This window comes from Papio anubis, chromosome 1 (assembly GCF_008728515.1).
Source record: "Papio anubis isolate 15944 chromosome 1, Panubis1.0, whole genome shotgun sequence".
NCBI classification, from domain to species: Eukaryota; Metazoa; Chordata; class Mammalia; order Primates; family Cercopithecidae; genus Papio; species Papio anubis.
The window spans coordinates 57,964,650-57,982,322 of NC_044976.1; the positions used below are offsets into that span (position 1 = coordinate 57,964,650).

General features: G+C 41.8%; 1 protein-coding gene across 21 annotated transcripts in view; it reads left to right on the top strand.

The window, feature by feature from the left end:
• Positions 1-17,673, top strand: part of FGGY (FGGY carbohydrate kinase domain containing) — a 444,024-nt gene that overhangs the window by 272,042 nt on the left and 154,309 nt on the right. The window lies entirely within an intron of this gene.

Below are 17,673 nucleotides of genomic sequence, written 5' to 3' on the forward strand. Positions count from 1 at the left end.
TGTTAAGGTTTTAGAGATGACAAATTCAGCAACCGCAGGTCCTTCTCATGTTGTAGAATTGTAAAGGAGCTGTTTTTTAACTGCATGCAACTGTGTGAATCCTAAACCTAGAATTTTCAATCCCTCCATCCTACCGCAGGTTATTTTCATGTCTCCTTCTTTTTCTCCTACTTCCTCTTCATCACACAAAAAAAGTCCCAATCACATATTATATGTTACTCATTTTCTTCAAACATCTTTCACTTAATATTTTAGGGAAAAGCCCATCTCTTCTATTGAGTGACCTTTCCTATGACTATAGAAAGTAGACAGTTTTTCTGTCCCTTGGCCTGTTTAGCAGTTGAAATGCACCTGACCGTTTGCATTGCAAAGCTAAACGCTGGTGGCCAGTAAGGAGTTTGATAAACTTCTCATGTAATGTATACATTGGGGAAATGACATTGACTGTTGAGCGCATGAAGTCATTTTCTCTCTTCCCTGAAATGCCTTGGGGGAGAAGACCAATCAGTCTCCTTAGTGCTGCACCTCCGCAGTGAGATCTGCATTAGGTTTTTGGCCAAGAGGACAGTAATATTTTATAACAAAACTTGGAAAAGTTAAAAATTTACGGATGGACAAATGCTTTTTCTAATTTTTTATCTTTTTATTCCTTCCTATTTTTATTCCCTGAGACCATTTGCATGAGGGGAAATTTAATCAGGATCCCTAGTTGAGAACATTTCTATTGGAGAAAATGGAACCTGGATATCAAATTATCTCACAACTTCTTCTGAGTGACACACACTGAATTTTATCTTAAATAGATTGTTTATAAGCTATTGGTCACCAGCTTAAATAACACCTTTTCATTATAACATTGCTTCTTTTGCTGCATTCATAACATTTTATTTGCTAAAAATGTATTAACTGTGTGTCTCTCCCATCAGTTCTTGAGCTTTGGAGGGCTGTGGCTTATTCATCTCTCCATACCCAAAGACTAGCATGTAATAGACATTTTACAGTAAACAGTCTACCCTGTCCAATTAAAAGTCAGTGGACATTTGTTGAATAACTGCTATGTGCCAGGTATTTTGAAATATTTGGTGTTATTGAATCCTTATAGTGACCCTAAAATGCATTGTTATCCCTTAGTTATACATGAGAGAAAGTGCATAAGTGATTTACTCAGCTAGTAAGTAGCAGACCTGCCTTTGAATGCAGCCTACCTAAAGCAAAAGTTTGTGTTCTTTCTCCTTCATTAGCACTTAAGTGATCTTTCAGGGACTGATATATTATGCTTAGCTATCAACTCTATAATAACATGAAAAATATTTGTTTAGCTGTGATCATCTATCTGATAAATTGTCAGAGTAATAGACCCAAAAACAACTTTCAAGATCATTCAGCCTGTAATCCCAAGGTGGAAAGATCACTTGAGGCCAGGAGTTTGAGACCAGCCTAGGCAACATAGTGAGACCCTTCTCTCTTAAAAAAAAAAAAAAAAAAGCTGGATTGGTGGTGGTGGGTACCTGTAGTCCCAGCTACTCAGGAGACTAAGGCAGGAGGATCACTTGAACCCAAGAATTTGAGGCTGCAGTGAACCATGATCATGCCCACTGCACTTCAACCGGAGAACAGAGCAAGACCTTGTCTCCAAAAAAAAAAAAAAAAAACAACCTCACAAGTCATCCAATTCACTATTCTAATTTCAGATGCAAAAATTGAGTCCCAGAAGGGAAAAGGTCTTGGCCATTACTTCTTCTACCAGTTGGAATCATGTTATTCTTCTCCTTTTCCATTGTCCTTACGGTAATTACTTTTAAATCCTTAGCAAGTCTGATTATTCCCTGCACAGTATGGCCTGTGACGACCTCTCCAGCTTCACGTTGCACTATTACCCCTCACAGTTTCTGTCCTTCATCTGTGGCACAGAGCACTCTCTATTCTCTGCTTCCTGTCCCTCTGCCTATAGCACTCTTCCCTCTACTCCTTCTCCTAAGTCCTACTTACCCTTCACATTTAGCTCAGGCATCTAAGATCCTCTTGCTGCAAGCTTTCATACTAGATTAGACAGTGTATCTATGTGCGTCCATGGTACGTACCTCTGTCATGGTGCATATCCTTCTGTGTTTGTTGTTAGTTACCTGGATCATGTCTTCCTTGCTGTGAATTATTTGAGGGCAGATATTGTGGAGCATTCATTTCTATATCACCAGGGCTTCATACAGCTCCTCACACAAAATCAGCTTTCAGGAAATTTTGAAAGAAATAATCACTCACCTGGATTCAGGTCTGAAGTGAGGCAAACATTAGAGATGTGACAGTGTTGAATACTCACCTTTTTTGATATTTTGAAGGCTCTCCCATGCTTGAGGATCCAAAGGAGTTTACCATTTTGTAATGCCACAGATGTGTACTGGTGTCTGTAATGCTCAGGTCCTGTCCTTGAGTTTCACCAGGAACATCTGTAGGAAGATCTGGCATAGGCTATGTGGAGAGCCTCCTCACCCCATGCTGATGATCTCATAGTATCTGGTCACTGCCACTAAGGAAAAATAAATGCCTGCAGGTCCTTTTATACTATGATGTAACTAACTACAGGAAGTATCCCTATGCAACATCTTTCTTCTTACCTGAATCAAAGCTTCAGTGAATGAAGTTCTCTTTGGCACATCATCCTACAAGAAACTGGTAGGATGATGGCATTGGGGAACTGTCAGGGTGATTCTGACTTCTCTGAAATGATGTACATTCCTTGTCAATATTATGTCAATGGAAAACTTGCTAGCCTTAGAAATAAAAATACAGGTCTTATTTTTGACATTGACACTTTCAATCTAGGTAAACTTGAATAATTCATTTGATATGTCTGAGGCTTCATTTCTTCATCTAAGAACATGCAGATCTTTTCTACTTTATGGAGGTATCTTGAGGATTGGTTGAACTGGTGAGCATGAAAGCTCTCTAGAAAACCTTGATTATTTGGAGACATTTTAGGAAATGGACTGGGCATGGAGGAAGCTTAATGGGGAGCCCATTTGAGGGACATTTCCTCAATGGGAGAGCACGTTTGCCCTTCACAACATGCACACACCCTTCCAGGATATTGGTGCCAGGCTAGTGCCCTGATCTGAGTCCACCTCCAGACGGTCACCCTCACCAAGATACCCCAAGCCAGGAGAGCCAGTGGAACATGTCTAAGCCAAAGATGTCAAAGAGAGTAAGGAGTGGAAGGCCCAAATTCAAATGCAGACCCTCAACATGAGACCTGTTATGAATGAGAGAGAGATGATGGTGCGGAGCGGAAGCAGGTCTGGTGTGGCTGACAGCTGCCCCCTGTCACTCGAAAGTGTCCACGGCTCATCACTTACGTGTTGGCTTTTGTTCCTGGGCTGTTCAGGTGGTTTAAAAGACCAGGTGAAATGAGCAGGGTTGGGCAATTCAAAGCCTGGAAAAAAGGTGGTAGAGAGGGGGATTTGGGGAAGAGTAGATGGACAGAACGAGGTGAGGCAGTGAAGGACTTCTTGGAGAAATGCATTTGAGGCAAAGCCTCTTTTCCTCTGTGTAGAACTGCTGATTGGGTAAAATAGAAGAGAACACACATACTGACACACCCTGGAGCCGATCTGGAGCCCAGTAGCTCCAGAGAGCTAGGGAAGGCCCAGCTCTGTGTGGGACATTTATGTGGCCTGTAACCACAAGAACCATCGGCAGCAGAACAGACAAGGAGCATTTGCTGAGTTAATCAAAACAAACAGAAATGAACCACTGTGCAAGTTCAGCTGGGTTATCCTGAATGCATGCTTGAAAGGGTCCACAGTGGGTTTGTGGACATCTAGTTACAAGGCAACCAACATATAAATGGGAATCATCTTCCCATTGCCCTCAAGAAAAACAGAATTCTATTTATGCATGTCATGAAGGGTTCTTCAGGATCTGACAACTACCTGCCCTTCCACTCAGAGGTCTGGCATTTTATTTTCACATCTGCTCCGTGGCTGCCTGTCTTTGGGCAAGTTACATAACCCCGCTAATTCTCAGTTGCCTCATCTTTAAAATGGGGATAAAGATACCTATCTCACAGGCTTGTGATAATTATAAAATGAGAGAGTGCAAATAAAACCACTGTCTTTTGATCACACATATGTCAATCCAACATTTGTGAGTTTTAAAAATTCTTACTGTATAGTTTACCTTCCAGCCAAACCATGCCTTCTTCAAGCTGATGTTATCCTAAGAACTTATACCTTTATTGAGGTGCTTATCAGAATATGTGGCCATTCTTGCATTAACTGTCAGACATCCCAACTGCATGGAAAAGAAGGACAAGGACAGTATCTTTTTATCTCTCTTTTTCATAGGATCTGACCCATAGAAGGTGCTCAGCTAAATGTTTGCCGAAGGGTCATGTGAATTGTCTCTGTTCTGGAGAATCTTGATTCCCAAGAGCCCCAGATACTTCCTGGCCTCTACTCTCCTATCCCATATTAGGCACCTACTCTGTGTCAGAAACTCAGCCAGGGGCTCTGCACAAAAGGCTGTAGTTCATAGCTCTGCAACCCTGGAGGGCAGGTATTGTGTAAACTCCTGACAATTAACACAAATCCCTCAAATGTAAACATCTGATGTCTCTTTACCATCAACCCACTAGGGACACAAATAAAGAACCCAGTAACCCTCATGGTCTGGCATGGAAAACTAAGACCTGGATTTCTTCCACCCCGACCTACTGCATTTGTAGCCATCCCCTCCCCTCTACCAGCACCTTTGTTGTTTGTATCTTACCAGGATTAACCATACTAGTCTGGACTCTGAACTCAGAAACATGTAGATTAAACATTTCCTAGCTTAAAAGAATAGAGTACAGAAAGTTAAATAATTAGCTCTCACATGTTGATTATTTACTATGTGAAGGCAGTATGTAGGGTTTGTCTAACATTGCCTCTAATTTTCCCAAATGTCCTGAAAGGTGAATATCCTTGTCTGTCTTTTGCACGTGAAGAAGCCACGATTCAAGAGGGCCTCAAATTGCTGCACGAATCTCTGATTCCTGACCTGGGTATGCCCCAACCCTGCTTCTTCCTGGCACCAGGCACCCAAGGAATCAGTTTCACCAGCCCCCACGCCTCAGCAACCAGCACTAGGCATGAAGGGCTGCTTCCTCCTACCAAGGCTGAGTGCTCAGTCACACCATACGAGAGCAAGCCAATGAAATGGAAAAATAGCTCCTACTCCTGAGTCTGACATCTGTCCTGCAGGTGAGAGCCAAATTCTCAAATTGCCAGGCCAATGGCAAATAAGCCCACACCATGCACAGAGGGTATCAACACACAGAGAGTTCTGCCGGAATTCACACATCCTGGAAGCCAGGCTGACCCTGGTAGCCAGTTTCATTTTATCTTGTCTCTGATTGCCACAGGATGAGTGGAGAGAGAGAAGAAAAGTGCACAGATCTCCAGAAATGGGGTTTGGGTTCACTCTTGAGAATACCCATGGGCAGCATCCTGACACTTGGGCCCCTCTCTGGAAACACACAACAAAAGCTAAAATGTCTGGAAAGGGGAAGGGCTGGTTCCACTGATGCCCCTATGTTCATTGACTTTCCTGTTTCCCAAGTAGCTGAGAGGCAGCTGGGTATAAAAGGAATGGGCTTTGGAGTCAGACCCAGATCAAATCCCCATTCTGCTGCTTGGTACCTGTAGGACAATGAGCAAGGCTTTGACCTTCTGTGAGCCACGGTTTATTTGTAAACTAAAGGAAATGGTAGATTATCATGAAGATTATAGATAAGAATATGAAACAAACAGCACGTAGTAGCTGCTTGGCAAATGTTAGTTGCCTTCCCTCCCTTTTCCCCCACTGCATTCATTTGTAATGCCTTTTTTATAAAAAAATGATAATAAGAGCAATTATAATTGGCACAGGTTGCTTTATGAGCTAAATATGTTACAGATCAATAATATATAATGTCTGGCCGGGCGCGGTGGCTCATGCCTGTAATCCCAGTACTTTAGGAGGCCGAGGCAGGCAAATCACAAGGTCAGGAGTTCAAGACTAGCCTGGCCAATATGGCGAAACCCCCATCTCTACTAAAAATACAAAAAATTAGCCAGGCTTGGTGGTGAGCACATGTAGTCGCAGCTACTCGAGAGACTGAGGCAGAAGAATCCTTTGAATCCAGAAGGCAGATGTTTCAGTGAGCCCAGATCGCACCATTGCACTCCAGCCTGGGTGATAGAGCAAGACTCCGTCTCCAAAAAAAAATACACAATCTCTATTTGAGCCACTCTTACAGGACTGACTCTACCCTACATCATGTCATATATTTCACAGACAGTTGCTTTCCTTCCTTTTTTTCTTCTAAGGAAGTCCAGATGGGCCCCAGACACATGTTCATACCCTAGATAGCCTATTCCAAGGGTTAAAATCAGGCCTGCTTCATATCGGAGGCATTTTGTTATGATCTGTTCATAACAAAAGCTGCCTCCTGGCTGTTGCCCACAGCTGAATACTGTTACTCTGAAGCCATCATTTCATTTGTTTCTGATTGTTCTGCAGTGTTTACATACCTTACATATTAGCGTGATCTTTTATAGAGCACAGGCAGAGGTTAAGCCCTCTGGGATCCACTTTCCCTCCGAGGGCTCTTTCTTCTTTTCTAGTGTCCCTCGCCTCTGTGTTACAAACCATTTCTGTTTTATAGAAATTCATTTAAATAGAAAAACAATTTTTAAGTGTTTTCTTTTTTTCTTTAACATGAGGCTCACTTAACATTTTTAGAGAATGTTGAATATGGAGAAGAGGGAAAAGATACCACTGAAATGTGTGATTTTTTTTTCTTTTTTCCTGACATAGGAAAATCCCATTACCTCTCTTGAATTTACCAAGGGACATACTCCATTCAGGGCACAGAAGGATCTGGGCTGCCTCCAGACCTAATGTGGAAGAAGGTGCTATCTGCCTGCTATTTCCTTGCTTCTCCTTATTTCAATCTTTTTTTTTCTCAAAAAAAAAAAAAAAAAAAATGTGTCTTAGGAAGGATACAGACTTGTGAGTCAGATTTGGGTCTAAGTCTTGGTTCTGCCCTATGTGTAAGCCCAGGAAGGAACTTGAGTTGATTTTCTGAAGCTCAGTTTCCTTTTCCATCAAAACTGGGAGTGACTCAGGCTTGCCTAGTATCTTAGCTGGAAGAATGTGTGTGAAAGTGGCCCATCTTTCACAGATAGGTCACCCTGCTGATTGCAGTGGCTCCCAGGCACCCAGGCCTGGGAAGGATTCACAGGCCTAGTCCAGACCTGGCAAGAAAGAGGCTGTGAGCAGTTCTGCCTGCCACAGATGTGCTGGCACATGTGCCGCCGTGTGCTGTCCCAGGTAACATGTCAAGTGGCTAGGGAATGTAGGCTTTCAGACCCTGTCTCTTCAGTTCTCTTCTGCTGACTTCCCCCCATCCAGCCATCACACTTTCTTAATCCTCTCGTCAATCTCGTTTGTTATAGAGAAGGTGGAAGGGTTAAATTCCTTCACCCTCATCACTTCCACTGATATTTGATAAACACCTCTCAGTTCATAATACTTTTGCAATCAAGCAGGGGAGCTACCCAGGTGTCTATGGAGAGTTTTTGAATTCTTTTTGCCTATTCAGTGTAGTCTTCTCTTCTATCCCACCAAAAATGGAGAAAGTGTTTTGAAGGTCAGGATTCTTCAGGTCTAGACTGGTATGGATGTATCCTGAATTCCTCTGAGCTAAGCCTGAGAAGCAAGAGTGGGTTCTATTGGGGAATACTTCCAAAAGGCAACGATTGATGCTTATGCACAGAAATTCTGACTTTTAGTAAAAGATGCTTGGATATAAATCAAGCAAGGCTGTCCTTGCCTTTATACAATATGCGGTAAATAGGATAAACTCTCAATTTTACTTATGCCCACCGACAGATCTTACAAGTAGAAATCAACCCATCTGAGTGATCGTGTTGATTCTTTCTCCCTCTTCTCTAGAGCCAGTATAACCTCTGAACCCAGCTTCAGAATTCTAGTGAAAATAGTGTCAAGTCTTTAAAAAAAAATTAAACCCCCACATGAGCTCCAATCCATAAATAAGAAACTCACCCTGGCTTGTATGGAGGTGATGATATTAACACAGGCTACATTTCTCTAGGTCACTGAATGTACCCGGCACTGCACCAAGGCCAGTAATAGACTCTGCCACATTTAATCTGTACGGATCTGTACGAGAGGTCTTATTTGTCCCAGTTTTCAGATGAACACCCCAAAGACCAAGGTCACACAGCAGAGACTCTCGGCTGGAGACTGCCTGCCCTCAGGCATCCTTTTAACAGAACTCTGAAGTCTGCAGGAGGGAGCTATTTTTCCTACCAGCCAGTTTAGAATCAAAGAGCATTGGTTTTGCCGTATTAGAGAACTAATTCATAATTAGTACTATGCCCACTCCTGGAGGATTTGACAGAAATAGAAGATATGGTTCTGACTCAAGATCCACCTCACTACGTGATGTCAGAGCGACAGAGCTAAGACTGCAGTTGATGAGTATTGTGCAGACGGAGCACGCTACCTCCTCGTTAGCTCTCTCCCCTGCACCCACTCTGCCCCACCTGTTCCTCCTCCCGTGCATGATCCATAGAATAGACTAAGATGTGTTTACCCACTACAGATTGTTTGGACTGTGAAAAATGCATGATATAATTTTATATCTTTGAAGGCACACAGCTCTCAGAGCCTTCAAAGCTGAAAACCAGTCTGGTCTCACTGGAGCCAGTTAGACATTTGTATACAGAAGGCCAAGTGTAGCTTCTTGTCTACAGGAGAGAGAAAATGTGGATGAACTTTTGGAAGGCTTCCAAGTTTTTTGGCTATTCTATCTCTCTTGCAAAGCAATCTGGGTACATTAACTATAAATGAATGAGAAACATATGGATTAAATTTTATCTGTGATCACATATGAGTTTCAAGAATGATAAAGGATAAGGAATTCAGGATTTAAGGAGTCCAAAATACTTTGCAAGTAATTCAGGACATTGCAGGCAACATTTGACTGCCTTCCTCTATCCAAATTTGAGGAGTGTTTGGTAGGGTGACAGACCAGCTCAGTGCCCTCCCCGCCCACTCAAACTGCTAAGCCTCAGGAGGTATCTGTGGATAGGTTTTGTGCATATCTTGTTTTGCTGAGACTGAAATAAAGAGATTGGGTTTCTAGGAAGGGCAAACTCCAAGACTCTTAACCGTTTTGAAACCCCCAAATAGAGGAGAGGAAAATTTGGTAAGCCCGATCTTTATTAACCATGTCTTGTTTACAGATAATATTAGATGTGTTTTATATCCTATTATTGCCCTTAATGTTAGTGTCATTGTCCTGTTCATGATAATGGTAGCCATGTCCTGCATATGTGTAGTGATGTAATTTACAAACAAGTACACATTACCTGTTAGTACACATTACAGATGTATTTATAGAGATGTACACTTACAACACATGCAGAGTATGTTACGACAAGCTACAATACAGGAATTACAAGTTAAGTGAAGATGCAGCGGGAGTACCTAACTCAGCATTGTGGTAGAAGTCAGGGTTTATAGAAGGCTTTTCAGAGGAGATAACATTGAGTTCAGTGTTACACATGTTCTTTGTTTGTTTGTTTATTTGTTTGTTTGTTTGTTTGTTTTTGAGACGACGTCTCACCCTGTCGCCCAGGCTAGAGTGCAGTGGCACGATCTTGGCCTACTGCAACCTTTGCCTCCTGGGTTCAAGCGATTTTCCTGCCTCAGCCTCCCAAGTAGTTGGTATTATAGGCACGTGCCACCACTCCAAGCTAATTTTTGTATTTTTAGTAGAGCCAGGTTTTCACCATGTTGGCCGGGCTGGTCTTGAAACTCCTGTCCTCCAGTGAGCTGCCGGCCTCAGCCTCCCCAAGTGCTGGGTTATGCATGTTCTTAAAAGAATATGTATAAGTGGCTGAGTGCAGTGGCTCATGCCTGTAATCCCAGCACTTTGGGAGGCCGAGGCGGGCAGATCACTTGAGATCAGGAGTTCAAGAGCACCCTGGCCAACACTGGTGAAACCCCATCTCTACTAAAAATATAAAAATTAGCTGGGCATGGTGGTGCACGCCTGTAATCCCAGCTACTCGGGAGGCTGAGGCAGGAGAATCGTTTGAACCCAGGAGGCAGAGGTTGCAGTGAGCTGAGATCATGCCACTTCACTCCAGCTGAGAAATAGAGCAAGGCTCAATATATATATATAAAATAACAAAAACAAAAAGAATATATATAAATTAGCCAGGGGATGGCGAGAGGGAGTGCCCTCTAATCAGAGAGAGGAGAATTTATGAACACTAAGAGTTGAGAAAGAAAATGGCACACGGGGAATTTCAGGTTGTTCACTTAGTCTGGGGCCTCGCTTGTGACGGGCTTGGTGCAATAAAAAGTGATGGGGGCAGAGGACTGGGAAATGATAACATAAGGGATTTCATGAGACAAAAAGGTAAAAGCTAAATCAGACAGTCTCATGTGTCGTGACAAGCTTCTCAAGGACTTTAGTAAGGGAAATGATAGAATTAGATTTGTGTGTTAGAAAGATCATTGTGGTGGAGGTATGAAAGATTCTCTGAGTGAGGCTTAAGAGAGTACAGGGTGGAGGACACTATTTGAGTCAGGGAAACGAGTTTAATCCAGTTTCATCACCCTCGTAATAACCCAAGCAAGAAATGATGAAGGGCTGGACTAACGTGGTGGCAATAGTTGGAAACAGGAAGACTTGTGTTTGAAAAATATTTGACAGAGCACCGTGACCTATTGTGGGGCAGATGAGAGTGATGAATGATCAGGAAGTCAAGAATGGTATCCTGAGACAGAGACACATCTGACGTGTCAAAAATATAACGTGCCAGAGCTACAGAACAAGGCATGTGGATTAGCCATCCAGGTCAAAGGTCCCATGTGGAGCTCACGAGCAAGGCCTGAGTGTGGGGTAAAAATTATCATTGCATAAGTAGGACTGGATGAGCTGACCCTAAGAGATGTAGGGAATGAGATGAACATAGGGGAGAATCCAGGAGGGAAGAGAAAGAAGAGCCTACCAAAGAGATGAAGCTAAAAATGAGTAGAGGCTGGACCTGCACCCAGCTCTTTGGACACCAGACTTTTCCACTGTCCCAAAAAGGAGTAGAATTTAGCCATCTGTGGCTTAACATGCCTTGAGAGCATACTGTGTCCTAGGATCTTTATATACATTACCCCATCTAGGACTTAGACACAGCTCTGTGATCAATGAGATGATCCCCATCAACAGATAAAGAAACTGAGTCTCAGGTCAGCAAATGACCTAACCAGAATTACCCAAGTTTGTCTGACTGCCAAGTCTGTGCTCATGTTACTAAATCATGTGTCTGCCTTTAAGATAAGATATGACTGCTCACTATTTCATGGGAGAGGCAGACATTAACAGCTATTTACAATTCAGTCTGAGAAATATAGAAATAAAGGTGAGTGCTGAGAGCCCCCATTCATAAACAAAATTCTCTATGCTTTTTTTTTTTTTCTTTTGGTACCGTGTGGTGATCTAGGAGTTGGCTGGATTGTGTACAAATGGTTTTTCTCTAGTAAGACGATAGCACAGTCCATTTGGAGGGAGAGATGAGCCACCACGGAAATACCCGGTCCCACACATGCCTGTGGCTCCCCTCTAAAATTCCCAACCTGGCCGGAGGCACTCAAAACAAAACCTCCTGTTCCCTCCCAGGACGACTGGCGCCTGGTGCCTGCCTCTTGCCCCTGCCAGAGGCTTAGGCCAGCCTTGGGGTGATGGCGTTGCAGGCAGGCAGAACAAACGGAGCTGGAGCAGCTCCCCACTCTGAGCCCAGTCATCTCTCCCAGAAGAGGTGTGAGCAGGTTTCTGGGCTTTGTCACCACAGGGAAACTCGGCTGACGGGCACATTGCCTTAGATGAAACTAAGCCAATGGCATGCACTCATTGAGCCAACTTGGGCATCGCCACAAAGAGAGGCAGGAGCACATGGAAAGCGGCTTCTAATCCCAGCTCCATCATTTCTGATGTTTATGATCCTGAGCAATTTGCTTACCCTCTTCATCCCTGTGTCTCCAGCTATAATATGGACTGACGGTGTTTGACTCTATAGACTGTCAGGGTAACTCTAAGTCTGAATGCAAATGTACACCTACAAGTCACTTGATACCTGGGTTATGTCCCAGCCCATACTGAATTCCAAGTCCCCCTAGATTGTAAACTTCAGGAGGACAGAGACTACATCACTTACTTACTGGCTGTGATGTCTGTCTTTCTACATCTTTTCATGTTTAAAACAGTAGTTTGAACTCAGTGTGTATCCAATAAATATTTACTGAATACTTAATCAGCTAATGTAAGATGTTTTACACAGTAGCCATTAAATACAACTCATGAAGTTGACAGAAAAACCCACAATAATCTTGGCCACAGGTTATGGAGCACAGCAAGTACTAAGGGTACTACCAACAGAACAAAGTGAGGACTTCAAGAAGCCCCAGGATTTAGCCCAAGACAATCCCATGAAGCCCAGGCCATGCGAGGGCAGAGTCTATGTTGAAATAGCTAGCTAAAGAGTTCTGATTGACCAGCTGGGCTGGAATGACTCAACTTCATGAAATCTTAGAAAACCCCAAAGACGAAAGAGATATTAAACATTTCTAGTTTAATCCATTGATTTTATAGCTGAGGAGAGCTAGTTATAGAGAGGGAAATAAGTTGGTGGTTCATAATTTGAATCCTGAAAGCCTTCCTCTTCTATTTACTAGCTATTTGACCTCCTGCAGCTTCTATTTCCTCATCTGTGAAGTAAGTATAATAGGACCTCTAATACTCATTGGGTTGTCATGAGTATTAAATGTGATAATATAGGTGAAGAGCCTAGAAGAGTCTGTAGCATATGATAAATGCAAATAACTCTTAGCAATGACTATTTTATTATTTCTATATGATTTATTATTTTAATTATTAACTGATTTAAAGGCTCTTTTCAATGGTTTTTTCCCAACCATAATTGTTTTAAAATTGGATTTTTGAGAATCAGTAGGATCTGTGGATGCAAAACTATACCCATCCTTCAAACCACGTGATCTTTTATTTAAAGTAAAATGCAGAACTTTATATGGAGCTCCCTGAAATCAAAATGTGTGCACAGCTTCGTGACTCTTAGCCTTGTCTACATAGCTGTTTCTGCCTGGGCTGCCCTTCCTCTCTGCCCAAGCAAGTATGTCCTCCTCGTTCAAGGCCTTGCTTCAAGGTGGCCACCTCTGTGAAATGCTCACTCTTTTCCCAGGCAGTGAGTTATTCCTTCCTTTGGGCTCGTACTGCACTCCTCTGTTACCTTTTTATAGCGCTTGCCATGTTTTGTTGTTATTTTTTTATTTCTACCTCGCTGCCCTGTCTGATTAGGAACTCCTTGAGGAAAGGAACCATACCACTTTATTAGTAGTAGTAGTAGTAGTAGTAATAGTAGTAGTAATATTTTGCCTTATTTTTATAGCCTTATTGAGCTCAGTGTCTGACATACAGTATGCAACCAAATGTTTCTATTTGTTGTTTTTGAAGTTTTTATAATGATATTTGTATCAGACACAAAGAGTACACCAAATGTCTAAGTACAGTTTAAACAAAAATACCAAAATGAACACCAGTATTCCCACTACCAAGCCTATGAAAAAGAGTACTACCAATGCTTTTTAAGTATAAGTTTTTAACTATATAAGTAAATAAATGTTACCTGTTTCCTTAATTTTGCTTAGTGTTCTAGCTCTTTGAGGTAATTTCAAATCTTAATTTGAACACATCCTGTAATAAGCTATTTTTCCAAGTGTTAGCATCTGAAAATATAAGCTTTTCTTCTATATCATCTTCTACTCCATTATTAAGCATGTTGACTAAACTAAGACCAAGGACAAATCTAGAGACCCCCTTATATAGTTGTGATTACTGTTGCCTGTGGCTGTTCAGCCAGTCACCTGACTATTCCATCATACAAGCCTCATTTCAAGGAGAGCTAACATTTATTTGGTGTTTAACATATAATAAACCATTTATATGTGACAGCTTACTTAATCTTTACAAAAGTCTTCCAGCATTCATGCATTCCTCCCATTTTGGAGTTGAGGAAACTGAGACTCAGAAAGGCTACCTTACTTAAGATCACCTGGCTGAGAATTGGGCAGAGTCAGGACTAGAATCACGATGGGCCTTTGTCCCGACCCATACTTTCTCTTCTGTTGTTCACTGGTGTATCAGGGAACACCTAACGAAAACTTTTTAGAAATGAAGATTCCCCAACCCACTTGTCATCAAGGCCAGAAGGTTATGTTCACTTTGAGTAAGTCTGTGTTGGCTCTAATGGCCCTTGCTTTCTGCTCTTCAAAACAGATGAAAGACTCAAGGAAGTAATGGTAGCCTAAAATTAAGACTATAATTTGGCAGAGACAAATATAGAGCCTGATGCCCGACTGCTTTCAGTTTTTGTAATACTGCTCATATTATTTAGCTCTCTGCCTCAGTTTACATATCTGTACAATAGGAATAATAACAGAATTTTCCCTTAGAATTACTGTGAAGATTAAGTGATTTAATACCTGTAATATGCTTAGAATCAGGCCTTTAGTAAGTACACAGTAAGTCTCAGCTATTGTTGTTTCTGCCAACAGTGCTGTTATTACTGGGAAGTCAGTGTCCTGCATGGACACCTGTCATCAATGTGGTATGATGAGCTCCCCTTCTTTAGGGTCATGGAGCAGCCTCCAGGCCAAGACAGCCATCAGCATGGAAGGAGCTTTCACAAAAACATTTTTAAATATTTAGGTTTGTGGCAAAAGATTAAACGACACATAAATACACAAGTGTGCATTCTTTCACTCTCTCTCCCAAAACAAACCAGGAATTCCTAGATTTCTTCTAAGAACACAGGATTTGAAAGTGACTAGAAGTACTCTTTGTTTCCTTGCTTTACACAGGATGTCTGAGGAGAAGCATATGCTATTCCAGATGAGTGGCCACAAACAGAGGTCAACTCAAAACTTTCTCTCTGGACAGAGCCAAGCAAAATCATCCTCTGACATTTCGGAACAGCAAAGCCACAATCTTCTAATGAAGTCTTGCTGCAGCTGATGCAGTAATATCCCCAAATTGTGGGGCAGGGGATGGGAAGAAGGGAAGTGACGTGTATCCTTCCTAAGCAATTTATGCATACAAGTAAAGAGCATTATCATAGAGTTTGAGGTCAACATCTGCCTCAGTTCAAATCCCATTGTGGTCGTCCGTGTACTAACCATGGACAACTTACACAACCTCTCGGGGATTAATCTCTCAAATGGGGCCAGGAGTTCTGGAAGCAGGGGTGTGCAGGACACAGAATGAGATGATTTGGCTTTGGCTCTACCTGTACAACCCCTGGGTCCTAAGTGGTAATGAATATGAACTGCCTCACTCACCTCAAAGAAGCTCTGGGACTTAGGAAAGAAATTTCTAGAATTGGCACCTGATAAAATTTTCACTAGGCAAATAAAGGCAGAGTGGTGAAAATAAGTACCAGTTAGTATGCGCTCCTTGTGGCTGGAACATTCGCCATAGCTCACTCATGCATTCTTTCTCTCGCACGCGTACACACCACACACTCAAACTCACCCACCTGAATAATTTCCATGCATGTTTTAAATCTTAATTCATATACAGTTTCCTCAGAGAAGCACTCCCTGTCACCTAGACTGAATTAGGTACCTCGCTTGTGTGTTCTCTTAATACCTTTTGGCTTTCCCTCATTGATTCTCACAGTTGGTAATTATATATTTGTGTAATGATCTGATTAATGTTTGTCCTTACTTTTCTTATGAAAGCCTATCTTTTTTCTCCCTGAGGTTATTCTTTCTATTTTGATGTTAAAATGTTCCTTTTGAAAAATTGTCCTTATTTGACAAAATTTAAAGTTGACAATGTTATGCTGCTTTTGTTTTTTGCCTTCCTTCACCCCCTTCCCATTCTGGGGTTGGAAATCCTACTGATTTGAGGAATCTCTGGTTTAGTAAAGAGATAACCAGGGTAGCTGAGGTCAAGACAATTAAATAAGGTCTGTCCCCATGCTACAATGCTGGTAATCACATCTGTATCCTCTGGGCCTAGCACATTACCAAGCACGTAGTAAGGGCTGAGTAAATATTTGTGAAATATATAAATGAATAGATTCTCTGCCCAGCCTCAAGACCTGCTGGAATACAACTTGTATGCCTAACTCCCTTGTCTTCCCTACCCTCTAGCTAAATATTTCTGTGACCATAAATGTGACTTCAGCATTCCTTACTGCTGAATAGATGAGAAGCATGTACCACTGCAGATGAATGAACACATGGTCTATCCCCACCTGTTCTAGTTCATCTGTTTACATGCTTTCCTTACAGTTGAAGGGACTGCTATGGTCTGCTAAAAAAAAAAAAAAAAAAAAAAAAAAAGGCACTATGTTGATTACTGAGAGTACCTGAGAGCACCTCTCTTACCCACATGGCTTTGTTCCGCCTCTTCCCTCTGCCTGGAATGCCTGTTTTACTTTAGCAAACTCCTACTAGTCTTTTCAAACTTAGCTTGTGTTCCTTTCTTTTAAGAAGCCACCTCTGTACCATTCCACTTGTCAAAAATAAAATGAGAACAAGTTAGGGAAAATTTGAAAGTTTACTATCTTACAAAAAGTACAGATTGCCATCAGCAAGACTTCAAGTGGTAAGAAGCTCACCTTATGGCAGTTACAGTGCAGTTTATGAAACATTAAGGAGAAAGTATTTTGACCTTTTTAGTCATTGGCTGTTATGTGTTAACATTTTTTTTTTTTTCAGGGCAAACAGGACTGTTTAAACTGATTTGTCTATAGCTGATTGATTTAATTTTCCTGAATCATGCTGACAAGGACCTAAAGCTTACGTTTTAATTTCATCAAATCATGCTGACAGGGGGATAAAGCTTATGTTTTATGCTTTGTTTATAATGAGAGCTAGCAACTCAGGGAAATCAGAATGACTTAAGTTTTACTACTTGATTCTGGGCAGTTAGCCTTGGGGTATATATCTAAATGGTGGCCTCTATCTTTGTATAATCTTTAGCATATTGCTCACCTCCTGTGCCCATCCACAATATTTTGCATTTTGTCTTTACCATCTCATGAACCACACTATATTCTATTTGTCTATTTATTTGTATAGCTCCTCCACTAGATGGGAGCTTCTTGAAAGTAAGAACTCTGATTCATCTTTGTTTCCCCAGCACCCAATAGGGAGACGGGATTGCTAGTAGGTAGCAGTACATGTTTGTAAAAGGAAAGAAATATATCAGTTATTATTGTCCCCCAAATGCTAAGTTACAGACAAATACAAAACCTTAGTGACAAAGAACAGTAGACATTTATTTTTGCTCACTAGTTTGTTGGTTGACTAGGTGAGTCTGATGATCTGGGCTGGTCAATGCTGGTTACCTAGGAATATTTGCTGGTGTTGCCTGGGTTCTTTCATATATCTGGGAAATCACCTGAGACAACTGAACAGACTCAGCTCTGTTGCACATCTCCTGTCACCCAGCAGCCTTGTCAGGGCATGTTCTTGTGGCCAAGTTTGAGGAGCGAAAGACAGAACAGAAGCGCACAGCCCTTTTGAGACCTAGGCTTG